The sequence below is a fragment of the Oxyura jamaicensis genome, chromosome 24 (genome assembly GCF_011077185.1).
Source record: "Oxyura jamaicensis isolate SHBP4307 breed ruddy duck chromosome 24, BPBGC_Ojam_1.0, whole genome shotgun sequence".
Lineage (NCBI taxonomy): Eukaryota > Metazoa > Chordata > Aves > Anseriformes > Anatidae > Oxyura > Oxyura jamaicensis.
The window spans coordinates 2,737,227-2,752,421 of record NC_048916.1 but is presented as its reverse complement, the minus strand read 5'-3'; the positions used below and the strand labels follow the sequence as shown (position 1 = coordinate 2,752,421).

The following is a 15,195-nucleotide window of genomic DNA, read 5'->3' as shown; positions in this document are numbered from 1 at the left end:
TTGCCTGCAGGGAGCGAGGGGAGATTAATGTTTGGTATTTTGGCAGGAATGTAAGAAGAAATAGGTGGTAATAACAATGAAGGCTCGCAAAAAGGAGCCGATGGCCGTGTCCATGCCCGGGCACCCGGCCGTGGTTCTGGTGGGCACCGCCACCCGCAGAGGGGCAGGGGGCAGCAGGAGCTGCCCGGGAACCTGAGAATATGCCTGGTATTCCGGTGAGAGGCGGTGATGTTAATGTGACCCAGTGGAAAAGAAGTGCTGGATGCTCCCAGGGCCCCTTCTCGTAGCGCATCCTGCTCTCTGCTGCTGGTTGATGCCGGCACCGTGGGAGCGCGGTGCTTTCATCCCCGTTTTGCAGAGAGGCGGGCAAGTCCCGAGGAGCAGGAGGCTTCTTGGGAAGGAGAGATGGAGCTAAGCTCCCTGCAGCTCTTGGGAAGGGGATGTTAGTCTGGTTGGAGGATAAGCAGTCACCGAAAGGTCATCCCCATTGCTTTGCAGCGCTGCTTGGCTTTGTCCCACGTGGCATCTCGGTGTAGGATTCGTGCCGTGGTGAGCGCAGGCACCCTCGTAGGTGCTCGGGAGGATTTGGGGAGCAAAGGAAGGTTGAGTTGGTGAGTTCAAGTGCTTTAGCACAAAACAAGAGGGCAGCGGACCTGCGTGAACGATGGGTGCTCCCGAGGGATGTGTTGGAGGCTCAGCAAGGAGGTATATGCAGCGGGGACTTGTAGCCATGCTGAGCAGAGCCTGGTGCTGCAGTGGGGACCTCGCCACCCTCCCGCGGGCACCTCTCCTCCCTCGGCTCTGACACGTGGGAGCCGCTCGTCACCCTGCACTGATACCCTCCATTCTGTCACCCGGGCTGGCTCTCCTCTCGGGCAGGGCGCTGCTCTTTGCGTCCCCGGTGCCGCGGGTTCAGCGCGGCGGGTGGCACCCCGCGCTGCTCCCTCCCCTGTCACCCGCGGTCACGTTTTAATCACGGCTCAGATATTGCCTCCCCACAGCCCTGCTTTGCCTCCCCGGCTGGCTTTGCATCAGGCTCCTTGCTCTCCGTTTATTACCACCACCAGTTTTATAACCCACTTTATCAGATGACTTTTTTTTTTTTTTTAAAGAGCACAACCCGTGAGCAACTCATCATCTCAGAAAGAGGGAGAGAGCCGTGAGCAGGGAAGAAAGCCTCCGTGCTTACACCTTAAATGAAGAGGCTGCTTTACAGCGTAGTTGCATTTAATTCAATCAAGGCGGTTAGAGCCGAGATTTAAGGTCCTTTGTGCGATCACAGGATGCAGCAGCAGGTAGAGGAAGAGGCTGAGCCCATTTCCAAGGAGACTTGAAGTAACTGCTGGAAGCAGCCAGGCCTGGGGCTTGCTGCAGCGGCGGCTCCGTTCGGGAGCTGTTAGCATTCACGTCACATCTGATCTCTCCCTCCGTCACCCTCCCTGCTCCTGCTCCTTATTCCAATATATCCCTATCACTGGAATTGATTAGTTTGGCTCTTTTTTGTGTGTGTGTGTTATAACTAGGGGGAGGGCCGGTTTTAATTAATGCTCTTAACTGTATGATAATTGCGCCGGCTGGTCCCACCGCTGTCTGAGTCACCCTCTCCTCCCTTGTTCCCGCGAGGAGACCGCTTGGACTTAATTAAAGTTAGGGGCCCAGGGCTGGCGGGAGCAGCGGGAGGCTCGCGGGGCTTTTGATGAAATGATTGCTGGGGGGGAAGCGGCGAGCTGCTTCCTGGAGCCGTAGATCACGACGCTGAGACACCGTGACGACTGTCTGGTCTGACCACCTGCATACAACGGGCCATGGCCTTTCAGCCAACGTGTCCCACCTGGTGCCCGAACGCTCCTGGAGGGGACAGCACCTTCGCTTTTGGCAGGTGCTGGGCCGTGGGCTGAAGGCATCCAACGCTGACAGCATCGCTGGCCCTCGCAGGCACGCCGTGATGTGTCCCTATCACGGTTCCACCCTGTTTTGAGAAGGCACCCGTGGGTCTTTCTCATCTCCAATTCCAACACTTGTGCCTGCAGACAGCGCTGCCACCGCAGCTCAAATGCAGCCCAGGCAAGAGCTTAACAAGCTCCGAGAGCTGTCCGGAAAGTTACCCTGACACCAAGTGACAGACTCGCAATTGATATCCTCCGGAGACTTTAAACTCACTTCCATGAGGTTTCCAAAGCTGGTTTTGTCTCGTACCTGCAGAATCCTTTATCTGCTGCGACGCCTCCCCTGCCTTGCCTCATTGCTCCTGACGTCCCTTTTGCCTGCTGCAGCGCGGCTTCGCGCCTCTGAACGCGGCAGAACTCTCCGGGGGGGCCCTGCGGCTCCCAGCTCCCCTGGGAGCAGGTCTGCTCGGCTCTCTTGCTGGGTTCCCCATATACCTGTGCGGGGTGCTGCTCCCCCTGGCTCTGCAGGGAAGGGCTCTTGGTGTCCTGCACGACTCGCGCTGGGGGCACGGAGACCTCGTCAATCTCTTGGCACGGCTTTTTGTTTCATACGGGGTTCCTGTTCGCTGTCAGGTCCTGTGCTTTTCCTCCCAGGCAATAGGGAATGCCACCTGCTGTGGGGTGGCTTTGTGTCACCCTTTGGTGACAGCTCGAGGCCAGGTCCATGACACTGACTTCCACCTGAATCCGTTTATTTATCGGATTACCCTTGCCATACCCTTGCCTACCCCACCCCTCTCCTAGCCCACGGTCCCAAGCCAGGAGCTGGTGGCCAGCACCCCAGGGCCTGGCTGCGGGATGCCCTCGGGGACGAGCTGTGGCAGTGCCCCCTGCTCCGTCTTGCTTTTGGAAACCCGGGCTTTGTCCTGCTGGTGCTGAGCTTGTGGCGGCTTTTCAAGACTGATGCTGCACTTAGCGGGGTGCTGCCAACCCCACTGAGTCCAGCGGGTTATTTCCCTTCAGAAGCCATTTATCTTTTCCATTTCAGACGCAAGCTTCTGTCTCTCATCTTCTTTTTTTTTTCCTCCCACACCAAAGGGGCTCCCAGCCCACCCAAACAACTCCAGGGTCAGCACCTGCCGAGGGGCACGGGGACGTTGATGGGGAGCGGGTGCCAGGCACCCTGCCCTACAGGTGCTGGGGTGGCAGGGCTCGGAGGGCTCCTGCAGTGCTGCTTGACGTTTATCGGCTCCTTTCTGTTTATTATCGAGAGGGAGATGGCTCCAGACCTCAGCCCGTGCGTGTTTTTCCCAGTGAGGTTTTTATGGGGTGGCTGCCCTCCCCGCAGGATGCCTGCAGCTCCCGGGCTGGCTTTGGAAGCTTTATTTTGGCAGAGAAATGGCAATTTGTCTCCATTTCTCTGGAGAGGCATGGAAGGAGAGAGAAACTGAGATTCAAAACTTTGGATGGAAAGTTTGGGAGCATCTTGAGCTTTACCACTGCCTCTCACTGTGACCTTGGGCACCTCACCTCCCCTGCGGCGCTGATTTCCTCGATTTAACAGCACGGGCAGCCAAAGTCCTGATTTTTGTTTGTGCTCTCCATAGCTGCGGACTGAAATCTTTAGCAGGGCGTTGCATGTAGCCAAGCACTTTGGAAAATCCCCCCCAAAAGTTATCTTCAAGAGCAGGGCTCTGTCATTAAACACCAACCTAATAACACAAGGAAAAGTGTGATGGTTATTAAAGTTTAACAACTGTGTATATCTATTACCTAGCTGTTAAATCTTTATATGCCTTAAATAATCAATTGATATTTAATTAGCATATAGCACTATTGCCGCCTTCCTGAATCTCTAATGATAAACCAAGCTACAAGTTATTGGGCATTAATTACTAGCTGATGATTAGAAACAGCAAGGCATTTACCAGCCTCATCCCGGCTATAACACGGCGTGTCCGCCGCACGCTGCCGAGCTAAACCGCGCTCACTGTCTCTTAATAATCAATGGGTGTTTAACATGCAATATTTGTCTAATTAGCACTAAATTAAATCCTCATTGACAACACTTCAGGGTAAGAGATCTGCATCAAATATGATGGATTAGACACGGAAGGCCTGTTCCTGGGAGCAGGAGATGCGCGTGTCAGTTGCTCTGCTTGTCACGGCTGGCACGTGCCTCCGTGTGAGTGTCAGCCTGCTCCTGGGGGGACGGGGAGTGAGCGATGCTGAGATGTTGGAGTGACAGTCCCGGAGACCCCAGGTCCCTCTGCGCTCCGCTGATGGGTACCTGCAGCTCTTCCCGGCCCCCTCCCTGCTTCCCATCCTGCTTCACCCGTGGACGAGCTCTGGGGTGGGACCAGGGTGGTCTCCTGCTGCTCTTTGTGCTCAGAAGGTGCTGAGATCACCCTGAGCTCCTAGCGGGCCGAAGCGATGGCTGCTGGCTCCCGTCCACATCCAGCCTCTGCCCCGAGCGTCCCTGTGGGATCTTCAGGGGGTCGTTCAGCCGCCTCGTGCCAGGAGATTCTCCAGCAAAGGGTGCCAGTCCCTCTTGTCCCCCTCTATTTTGTGTCCTGCACTCTTGTGCGCTCATTTCTGGGGTGTTTCTGTGGTCTGGGTGATGAGGGGAGGGGAGATGCTTGTGGTGTCGGCCTGACTTCACATCCGTGCTGCTGGGCAGGGGGTGGGAGCAGCCCCGGCGCTCGCCGAAGCCCCGTGGGGGTGGACGAACCCCCCTGGGGGCAGTCGGCGCAGGGAAGCACCTCGCTGCACTTCGTCGGCACGCGTGGAAGTTGTTTTGTGAGAGCAGCGGGCTGGATTGCGTGGCCTCCGACTCTTCCTGCGCATCAGCCCGTCCTTCACACTCAGCGTGGATGTAATTAACTGTGCTGATGGGATGTTATGCCAACAGCAAAGCAGAAAACACCAGAAAATGACTCAGAAGCAATGCCGGGGCCGCTCGGCGTGCTGCGCGGCGCTTCTGCTGCACGGCGTATGCACGGGCACGGCTGCAGCATCCAAAGGAGGGCAGGGGCAGTGCTCTGGGGGAGAGCAGTAAAACACAGGCGGGGTTTTTGGGGAGGTTCCCTGCAGGGTCTGGCGTTGCTGAGCTTCAGCTGAGCTCTTTGCTCTGCATCCCGGTGAGGTGGATGGTCCTTGAGAGCTGCTGCTCTCCCTGGCTGCACGGGGGTGCTGGGTGTGTGACTTCCAGCTCCCTCCTTTCCATCCCAAGAGCAGATCCCTCTTTCGAACTTGCTTTTCTTTCTCTGCCCCCAAAATCCCAGCTCCTGCAAAGTGCAGAGCCCTGCCAGGTGGGACTGATGTCTCCGGCACCCCGCGGGAGCTGGGATGAGAAAGTAGGGGAAAAAAAATTAAAATGACTTCCAATTAGCAATTGAAATTGTTCTTAAAGAATTTGCCTATTCTGCAAGGAATGTTTAGTAATTGATAGCAATTTCTAGCAATTAAATACAAATTAATTCGTGCTACTGAGTAGCGGTTTATTTATGGCTCCGTATTTATGGGCACTCCCTCTCCTTAAAAATATCATCGTTGCTTTTGATAAGTAATTAGAGTTTACTGAATAATTTCCCAACGCAGGTATGAATTTTAAGTAATTTTTACTACCGAGCAAGCGTTTCGTTGTATTGCTGAGTGAGGGATTATCGTTATTTATACCAGGGGAACGCCTAGGGGCTGGGACAGGCGCTGGGTGGATGGATGGCCAGGAGACTGTGCTTGCCCAGAACGGCTTCTAGAGCTTTTTGTGTCGCTGGTCTCCGTAGCAGGCTCCCGAGGGTGCTTTCCAATAAACAGAGGCTCGTGTTCTCCCCTTGCTTCTCCCAGCACCTCCGCAGCACGGGCTGCAAGCAGCGGTTTTGTTTCCAGCCGTGCTCCCCCTTCCCTCCTGCTGGGACGAGCGCTGGTGCCGGGGAGCCTTTGGCTCCTTGGGGTGGGAGTCATGGTTGACCTCACGTGAGGTGTGAGGTGGTGAACAGAAGTCACACCTTTTGACCAATTTACTCACCTTTTGGATTTGAGGTGCCTTGTATTCGCCTTGTACTTTGTTAAAGCCTTTCAGGTGGTGTCAGAGCACGGCTGCAGGCTTTTAGAGGTACCCCAGGAGTCCTGCACATCCACGTCAGCTTGGCGGCCGGTGAGACCCCTGAGCATCGCGGTTCCAGGACGTGCAGGTTTTGGGGCAGAGCAGTGACTGGCTTGGCGTGCAGGTGGGAGCTGGCAGTGCGGCACCGGCCGTGGAGAGGGCTCTGGCCCTAGGAGTGTGTTTTAGGAAACCCGTGCATCCCAAATGCCTTCCCGCAGGCTGTGCTGGCTCCTCCTGTCCCCCCAGGGGGATGCTCGGGGGCAGGACCCACACCAGGACAGCGTGCGAGGGAGAAGAGCTCCAGGAGAGGCGCTTGCATTAATACACGTGCTCTCCCCTACGCAGCAGCCCGGGGAAGTGCGGGCGCTGGATGTCTGCTGCTCCGCGCTTCACCAAACGTGGCACTCAGCTTAAAAATGCCGCAGACCAGAGGAGCTGGCCAGACCGGGGGGCATGGTAATAAAAGCGCAACCGGGGAGCATCCCGGGCAGAGGAGAGCAGGCATCTCCTGCTTGCTGCGATGCGGGGTTCGGGAGCTGGCAGCGGTGCTTGGCCTTGCGGGGTCACCTGTGGGATGCTCAGAAGTGCGGGCTGTGTGCCCGAAAGGTGCTGAAGGGGTCCTGGGGTGGGACTCGCTGCCCTCACCAGCTGCGAGGGGAGCGTGGGGACCTCAGAGAAATGGATATCCTGTGGCATGGTTATAGGGGAAGAGCGTTGGGATTTACGACATGTATGTTATAGCTTGGGGGTTGTTTGGGAGCTTTGGGGCTGCTTGCGCCCTTTGGAGCATCGCTGAGGTGCTGGGACCCGTGGCTGCTCCTGTCCCCTTTGTCACGGGGTCGCTCCCCGCGTGCCGCTGCGCTGCCTGCTCTGGCTCATTTCTGGCTTCATTACCGAGCTTGATTAAATGGCACTTGTACAGGCAAGGGTTGGGAAAACACACAAAGGGACTTTTTAGTCATCTGAGGCACTCAGATACTGCAGGGACAGATGCTGAAGGGATAGAGGGAGATGGAGTTTGACATTGTGGCTGCAGCAATGAGATGTGACCCGCTAGGGCAGCAGCCTCTGGGGGTCCGGCAGCCCCTGAGGAAGGGAGGAGGTTGGGACAGAGCCCTGGGACCTGGAAAAGGCTCCTTCTGGAGAGAAAGGGAGCGAACTGGATGGCTGTCCTGTCCTTGAGAGGAGCTGGGGACAGCTCGCTCTGAGACGTGGCTTTGGAAGGATACAGGGTGGGGAGAAACCGAGGGTGGGGAGGTTTTGACCTCAGCGTCTCGCTTCTGTATCTTACTCTACGGAGCCTGTGTGTGTCTGTGCGCGTGTAGCCAGCGATACTGCTCACGCTATCAGTGCACAGAGCCGGATTTAGCCTTTATCTCGCGGGCTGTGCAGCTGCCGTGCCATCTCCGCACGTACCCAGCGCGTGGGGTGATGCTAAGGAAGGGGACTGCTCTTGTCACCTCTCCACAAATCCGCAAGGAGGGCACGGTCTCCTGGTCTGTGAGCTCAGTCTTATCTCTGGTTGCTCCTGCGAGGGGGCTGGAGAGGCTGCAAAAGTGATGGCAGCTCATATTGCAGGGAAGCTGCCCGGGCTGGGACAGGCACAGGAGTGACTTTTAAGGGTGAGGAGCGACTTCAAACCAACGTGCGTGTGGTCCTGGCCTCTCCTGGCCTGGCAGCCTTCAGTGTGATTTCAGTCCAATTACTTCGTGCTGTCCTTCCCCTGCTGGAGGAGCACGGAGTTTCCCTCCCTGCCCATCCATGCCTGGTAGCGTGCTTCTTTTAAACCTTTTCCTTTTACACCTTCCCTGCTGCTTCTGGGGTCCAGGGCACGGCGACAGCTTTCATCTCCTCTCTTGTGACGGTTCAGAGCTGGTGGCTTTTGGCCTCTGCTCTACAGGTTTGTTAGGAGCTGTTTGTGGCGTGGAGCGGAGATGCTGCGGACCCTTCGGGTTAATCGGCCACCTGGCTCCAAGGGATGGGACCCGGTGCCCCCCAGGAGCTGCGTGATGGCCCCGCTCTCGCCCCGCGATCTGAGCACACTGGCACTTGGTGCCTGGGCATGGAGAGCTTAGGAAACGGGCGAGACTTTCAAGTGCAGGCTCTGACGGCCCCGCTCTCCCTTCCGGCGACTCGGAGACGCTCGCTTGTGTGATTAACTTCACATCCAAAAAGTCACTGCCCCTGCAAAGCTTCAGGACTCCGCCGGCGCTTCTGACTGCCTGAACGCCCTGCAAGCCTCCAGACAAGGGTCAGCGAGGCTGCCGCTGTCAGAGGAGCTCAAAGGCTCCAGGTTTGAAAGCGAGAGCACTCCTCGGCTCTTTGATTGTGGATCCAAGTGCCTGCAGACTGCGAGGGGCATAAACAGGGAGTTTGGGCAGCCCGGCGGCCGCACTCGAGCTCCTTCGGCGCGGAGCGAGGCCAGGCAGCGCCGCGGCGCGATGCCAGCAGGTGTCAAAGTCACGGCGTGGCGAGCGGGAGGTCTCCAGGGATGGTCGGAGAGGCTCAAAGGCTGCGTCCCCGGGGTGGGGACGAGGAGCTGGCCGTGCTGAAGCAGAGAGGAGGGAGCCGAGCTGCCCCAGTCCCTGCTGGCAGAGTCACGGTTAAGCCCCGCGGCAGGATTGCTCAGCGGTGATTCATCGGCGCTGTGCTGCTAGCTGGGGCGGTTCTCCTGCTTCTCCTTCGCCGTCTGCAGCGATAACAGCGGGGACAGGGGAGGGGGAATCAGCGCTGCTGCCTCCCTGTCGTCCCCAAGGAGTTTCTGGTGGCTCTGAAGTGCCACCGCCTGGGCAGGCACCTCGGCCAGAGCTGGGGTTGAGACAAGGGACGGTGCAGAGCAGATGCCAGAGGCAGGGGTGATGGGGCTGGTTGTATGTGTGGGGGAGCTGCTCTCTGCCAGCCCTGATTTTATGGCTCTCCAGCATCCCGTTGACCACACGAACCAAGGGACGGTCCCCGTGTTGGGCAGGGGGCACTTCAGGGAGCGGGGGGATGTGCAGATGGGGTTCTGAGGTTCCTGCCCATGGCTGCAGTGGGATTTTGCCCTTTTGGCACTTGGGAAGAGAAGGCTTGAACCATCTCAGAAGCAGCACCTGAGCTGGCTGACCCTGCAAGGAGATTGGTTAGGTCAAAGCCTCCCCTTCACTGCTGTCTTCCTGACAGCAGCCCGTCCCTCCACCAAATAAAAATTCCACGCACGGAGCCGGTTACAAACATCAATTAGCTCTAAAACAATTATTATTTTTTGAAATGCCATTTTATATATGCAATAACACAACACAATAATCCTGGGTTATTTAACAGAGCATTTACCATGAAAACAGTCATTACTCTTTAAACGCCGCTGACTGTACAAGCCTCTTAACGTTAAACGGCAAGTGAGGCAGAAGCCTTGCCGTCAGAATGCCGCGTCCCCCAGAACACACCCCAGGCGCTGCCGCCAGGATGCTCCCTGCGTGGCTGGGAGCCTTTTCCCGGGTGATTTTGTGTTGCTGTGGACCTGCTTGGGTACGTGTTGGGGATGGGGTGTTGGTCTTTCGGCTTGTTTTTGGTCTTTTGGCTTCTCCTGGGGCGCTGCGGAGGACTAACGCTGTGGGAATCTGCAAGCCAAGCCTCCTCTACCCTCCTCCTTGCACTCCGGGGGCTTCGCTTGCCAACAGGGGTGTCCCCAGGGGATGCTTGTATGGGTCAGGCCGTATTTCCTACAGCCCCGCATCCTCCCTCGAGCCCTCTCCCCGGCACCGTCCCCGTCTCGAGGGGCAGTCGCTGTGTTCTTTATTGAGCCTAAACCCCGCAGATTTAGCTAACTTAATATTGTCTATGGGGCCTATCGCGCTGCACAGATAAAGTCGGTTTTGCTGCTAAGTCAATAATGGATTTCATGGAAAATTCCGCTTTTTCCCCCCGTTTTGTGGTTCAGGGGAATTGTGCTGGATGTGTAGTATTTACTTACTTATTAGCCCTCTTCCAGATACCTGTCACGAGCCCGGGGGAGCAGACAGAAATACCATTCGCAGGCTACCCAAAGCCTTTGGTTTAAGCAAAATAGTTGTGTTTAAAGATTAATTTAAGATGCTTTAAAAATTGAACAAGGCCATACATTTTTAATATTGATTGATATTATTATAAAAGATTCAGCTGCAACTCTTCTCACCAGGACCTCTCTTGGCGCGCAGACAGCGCGTTTGTCTGCGAGGGACACGGCTTAGTTATTTTTAATCTCCGAGCCTCGCTCCTGCGAAATTTATGGGAAGCGTCGCCTCGTGTCTGGCACTGCAGGGCTCCCCGGGCAGGAGCCTGGGACGGGCTTGGGAGGACGCAGGGAGGAGGTGAGGCTGGGTGAAGGCTGCTGCTGGTGGTGGAAGCCCGCGGCTCCGCCCGATGGGGGGAAGCATCACGTAGCATCACGGCGGTGGGAGCAAAACTTCTTCCACTAAACTCTAAGAAACCTCGGTGCAGTAAACACCGAATAGGCAGAAGGTAAAATCTTCCCAACGTCTGGCTGTGTTTCTTTCAAACCTCCTTTCTCATTATTTTTTCTCTTTATTTAATCTAACGCAAGGTAGAAATGGAGAGCAAAAGAAAGGCTAACGCGACACCCAGAGCTGGATTCCCATTTGGAGGGACCTCTTTTGACAGCGTTCGGTTTGCGAGGTGGAGAGACAAAGCAGCTGCCCCAGCCCTGGAGGAACTGAGATTGCTGCTGAGGAATAATTCTCCAAATTGCATTTATTTCACAGGCGTGAAAGGTCACAAAGTGAAGGGAAACAAGAACTGTATTCAATTAGACAATTCGATCAAAATAAATCTGTCAAGATGGCATTCCTGCTGAGGAATCAATTGGCCTGGAAAATGAAGGCAGCTGCTGCTGCTGTTGTTATTATTGTTGTTATTATGATTATTTTAAATTAGCTCCAGTACCTGACACGAGTACCTGGCTTGGAGTGCCTGAGTGGCTCACATCATCCCTCTTACTTGGTATTAATACATCCTCCTCCGCCTTGCAGCTAGCGCCCTGCTCGTAGCCAAGTGGCCCCAGAGCGTTTCCTGGGAGGCTGATGTGAATGATTGGTAACGAGAAGGGACGGCGGGGCTTTTCTCAGACAGAAGGTGAAGGAAAAAAAGGGAGAGAGGGAGAACAAGCAAGCAGGCGTGCGGCCGGCGTGCTCGGTCGGGTGCGTTTCGTGGCGTGTGGCTCCAAACGTCCCAGCTTGGTGGTGGTGCTACAGGAGGACAGGGAAGGGGGCCGGGACTGTTTGTCCCCTGGTTTGCAAGGCGAGGAGAGGCTGAAGTGGGCAAAGACTGAGACGAGCTGCGCCATTAGGGACTAAATAATTATGCAGGGGAAGAAATGCTCCTGTCGGAGAGACTGAAGCCCACAGAGCCCACTCCATCATCCGAGCTATTTAAAACCTGACTTGATAGAGCACCGGAGAATTCAGCAAGGAGCCGGGCCTGGCCCAGCTGGATGCGAGCCTGGATAGCTCCGGCAGATCCCTTCCAGCTCTGGCTCTTCCCTCCCCGTTGCCGTCAGCCCGTGGCTGCTGAACCGGCGTCGCCTCCCCGCTCTCGCGGGGTTGCCCCGTTTGAACACAAAATCCAGGGAAATCAGACGTGCGGGTTTCCCGGGCTGGCAGGGAGAAGTTGCTAGGAGTGTCTGGGCTTCGTGTGATGGGAAAGGTGATGAGAGAACTTCCCTTCATCTCTTACCAGCTGGGGTATTTTTCTTTGTGTAGGGAACCCTAAAAAAAAAAAGGAAAGGAAAGAAGGAAAAGCCACCAACCTCCTTTAAAGACAGACTTAAACGTGCTGCTTCCCAGCTGCCTTCAGCTCGGTGCCCCTCATCTCGCAGCCTCGCAGAGGTGCTGGAGCCCTGCCCATAGCTGCTGGCTCCGTCCAGGACCCCATCCCGGGATCCCTGGCTCCTAACACCACAAAGACGTGCAGGGTCAGGCGGGGGGATTTGGGCTGCCCCCGCCCCAGCTGCTGGTTTTGTCTCGTGCCCACATCCTTCTCCCCCAGACATCCTGGTGCTGCCAGATGGATTATTTTTGGTCTCTTCCATAGCTCGTAAACTGCTGCTGAGCATTATTGGGGCTCACCTTGAGGCTCTGGGGATGGGGACGTGTATTTCTGAGCAAGACCCAGCTTGACAAAGCCGTGTGCAGGGGATCTGTGCAGGGGATCTGGCCGGGGTCGCTTGGGTGTGCCGCAGAGGACGAGGGGCGCTGGCGGCTGCACCCTCCTGTTGCTTGCATTTTTATTGACTGGTGATGACAAACTGGTTTATGGACAGATCTTTTATACCCGCTAGGACTCGGCAGTTATTTCGAGATGATGCTTTGCCTCAGAATCTTCCTTCCTTCATCCTTCATAAATCTTAAGCAAGGCTGCTGCATTCAGGCCGAGCTTAATATTCCTCCTGCAGATCTCTGCACCAAAATGGCTGCAGCTGAGCAGGGAGCTGGATGGATCCCTCTCCACCCCTTTGCTCTTCCCAAAGGGCAGCGGTGAGCCTTAAGGTCTGTAAGAGGACCGTGGGAGCCTCGTGTAGGGCAGGGAGGTGTCCCTCGGGGGTGTCCCACGGGGGATGCGGTACGTGGGCATCAGGGCGGGCCCCGCCCGCGGGGGCGGGGGCCGATCGCTCGCTGGAGAAGGCTGAAGGACAGCGATGGGGAAAAGAAGGGTAAAAGGAAGAAGAGTAAGGAGGGGGTGGAAAGGGAGATTTATTGTGCAGCTGTGTGTTGCTGTTGTTGGCTTTTTTCAAGTAGAAAGCAGAGGAGAAAGAGTCCAGCCCCCTCATTTCACCTCTCCTCCACTAATGCACTCAGTTGCAAAGGACAAATCCCATTCACTTGGCCTTTCTCCTCTCCTCATTAACTCCCATGACCTTAGGGCTGTGGTGAGAGCAAAGCGTTTATCCCAACAAAAGGATTATCAAAATAAATAACCAGAGTTTTCAGAAAGGTCATGTCCCTCGCAAGCCCAGGCAGAGGCAAAAACCTCTGTGCTCAGCTGAGTTTAGGCTGGCTTTTCTTCCCAATGTCTCAGGCGATAAATCCCGCTTGCTGTCACGTCACCCGTGAGCATCACCTCCCCTCTTGTCCTCGCAGCAAAGCTGCAGAAAATTTCCCAGAGAGTGGGACTCTGCGTGGCACTGCCGTCCCCGTTCCCCTTCCCAAAGGCTTCTTGGGGGGCTCTGACCAGCAAAATGAGCCCCGAGATTCCCCCTTAGCCAGTCACTGTGTGCGAGGAGATGGCAGGAGCTCAGACGGGATAAAATGTCTGAGAGACTGTGCCGAAGCTCCTTTGGCAAGCTTTCAGCAAATCCTCATCAAGCAAGGAAAAAAAATGGACGTGGGTTCATCAGGGGGCTGGCCTTCTTCTAGTTCCATTTCAGAACCACCTTGTCAGCATGTGCTCTGCAGACAGCCCCAGGCCTCGGGGGGCTCTAAAATCCCTGCGGGAGCTGCTGGCTTTTGAGCAGTTCTTCCCCGTGGGGGCTCACCGTGCGCTACGCAAGCAGGCGCTGGTCCGTGTGCATGTCCTGGGATGGGCTGTGGGGCTGGACCTGGGGGGTCAGGAGAGCGTGGCCGGGGGAAAGGCTCTGCTGGGGCCAAGCCAAAGCTCTGGGGTTGATGCTTGAAGGATTTGGATGAACGAGAAACCATGCACGTATGTACGTGAGTATTGGTGGGTGTACATGGCCATGTAGGTGGCTCTAATACAACCCACGAAGCTGAAGCTCCCGGTTCAGAGGCCATCCCTGTCGTTGTGCTGCCCTTCGGGGTTGTTCCAGGTGCCTGGCTCTGCTCTGCTTTCGGTGGGGCTGTGCCCGCGGGGCAAGTCGTGCCCTCCGCAGCTCAGACAGCGCCTTCCCCGCCAGCTGGTCGTCTTCTCCGCATTTCCGACAGCAAACAAACGCGTCTCTTAGGTGCTCCTGCTTTCAGGTTCTCTGAAACAAAAACCCATAAACGCTTGGCTGGTGCGAATGGATCTGGTTGCTTACCACCAACCCCGGCGCAGACTGTCAGCAGAAGCCAGCACAGAGAGGTTTGGAAAACCGAGAGCCGAGGCGGTGCCGGCGCAGGACCTGCCTGGCGGGGGAACGGCGCTGACTCACGGCTGGAGCCCTTCGCACATCGCAGCCTGCCTCATCCCAGCCCGGCTGCTCCGCCAGCCCTCCTGCTCCTCGCGGCTCCGTGCAGCTGGGGGAAAAAAAAGCACCTGGTTCCTCTGCTGCCGCCCAAGCGAAGTGTTAGCAGGTTTTATTCTCCCTCCTGTCTGCCTTCTTCGCACCTGTGCACCGCAGAAGTGTCTTGCTATCATCATATGCCCCCTGAAACTCTCCCGGAGCGTTGATCTATTCCAGAGAAATAGCGGAGGATGTGATTTGAGGCTGGCAGCCTCCCCCCGTCTTTCATCCCTTCTCTTTGACATGATTTAGCATCTCAGAAGTTGTAAAGAGCATCCCTCTTTGTGTAGGTGCACCTGCTCCGTGTGCGCGCAGGTGGGCGGTGTTGTTGTTGTCACTGTGCAATTTGTGAATAATTCACCAAGCAACCGAGAGGACCGTAAAGCTTTAAATTATTAAAATACATCTCAGTTCGGAGGAGAGGTGCCGGAGATGTTTGCTTTGGCTGGGGGCTCTGCCTCGGAGTCGGGGTGGCGGGAGCAGGAGTGCCTCTGGAAGGACGGCGATGCTGCAGATAGGCTGGCGGTGATGTATGGGCTGGCAGCGCAGGAGCCGGCTAAATAAATAAATAAGGAGGTCCAGATAGGCACCAGAACGAGCCTGACAGCTTTCATTATTTAAACTGGAGATGCCTTTCCTTGGGAAAGAAAAAAAATGACCTTTTGTTGCATTGCCAGAGAAATGACATTTTCTTGCCTCGTCTCTCTCTGCTCGCTTGGAGGCAGGGCAGCGGGCACTTCCTCTCCCTGCTCCAAGAGCCGGCACGGGGCAGCGTGGCCGAGGGTGGCAGCACCCTGCTGGGTCCCACACGGGACAGGGGCAGCCCCGGGAAGCACCTCTGGTCCGGTTCGTGCAAGGGCGAGAGGGCTTTGCTCACACGTCCGCAGCAGCGCCGCAGGCGGGGAGCTTCCCACCCACATTTCTGCCCCATGATTTTTTTTTGCTGACGCTTTTCCGCGCGTATCTTGGTGCGGCTGCACGGGATCCCTTGGGTTACGTATTGCCTGCCC

General features: G+C 56.3%; 1 protein-coding gene across 8 annotated transcripts in view; it reads left to right on the top strand.

The window, feature by feature from the left end:
• LOC118178121 (opioid-binding protein/cell adhesion molecule homolog) overlaps positions 1 to 15,195 on the top strand; it is a 287,839-nt gene that overhangs the window by 191,852 nt on the left and 80,792 nt on the right. The window lies entirely within an intron of this gene.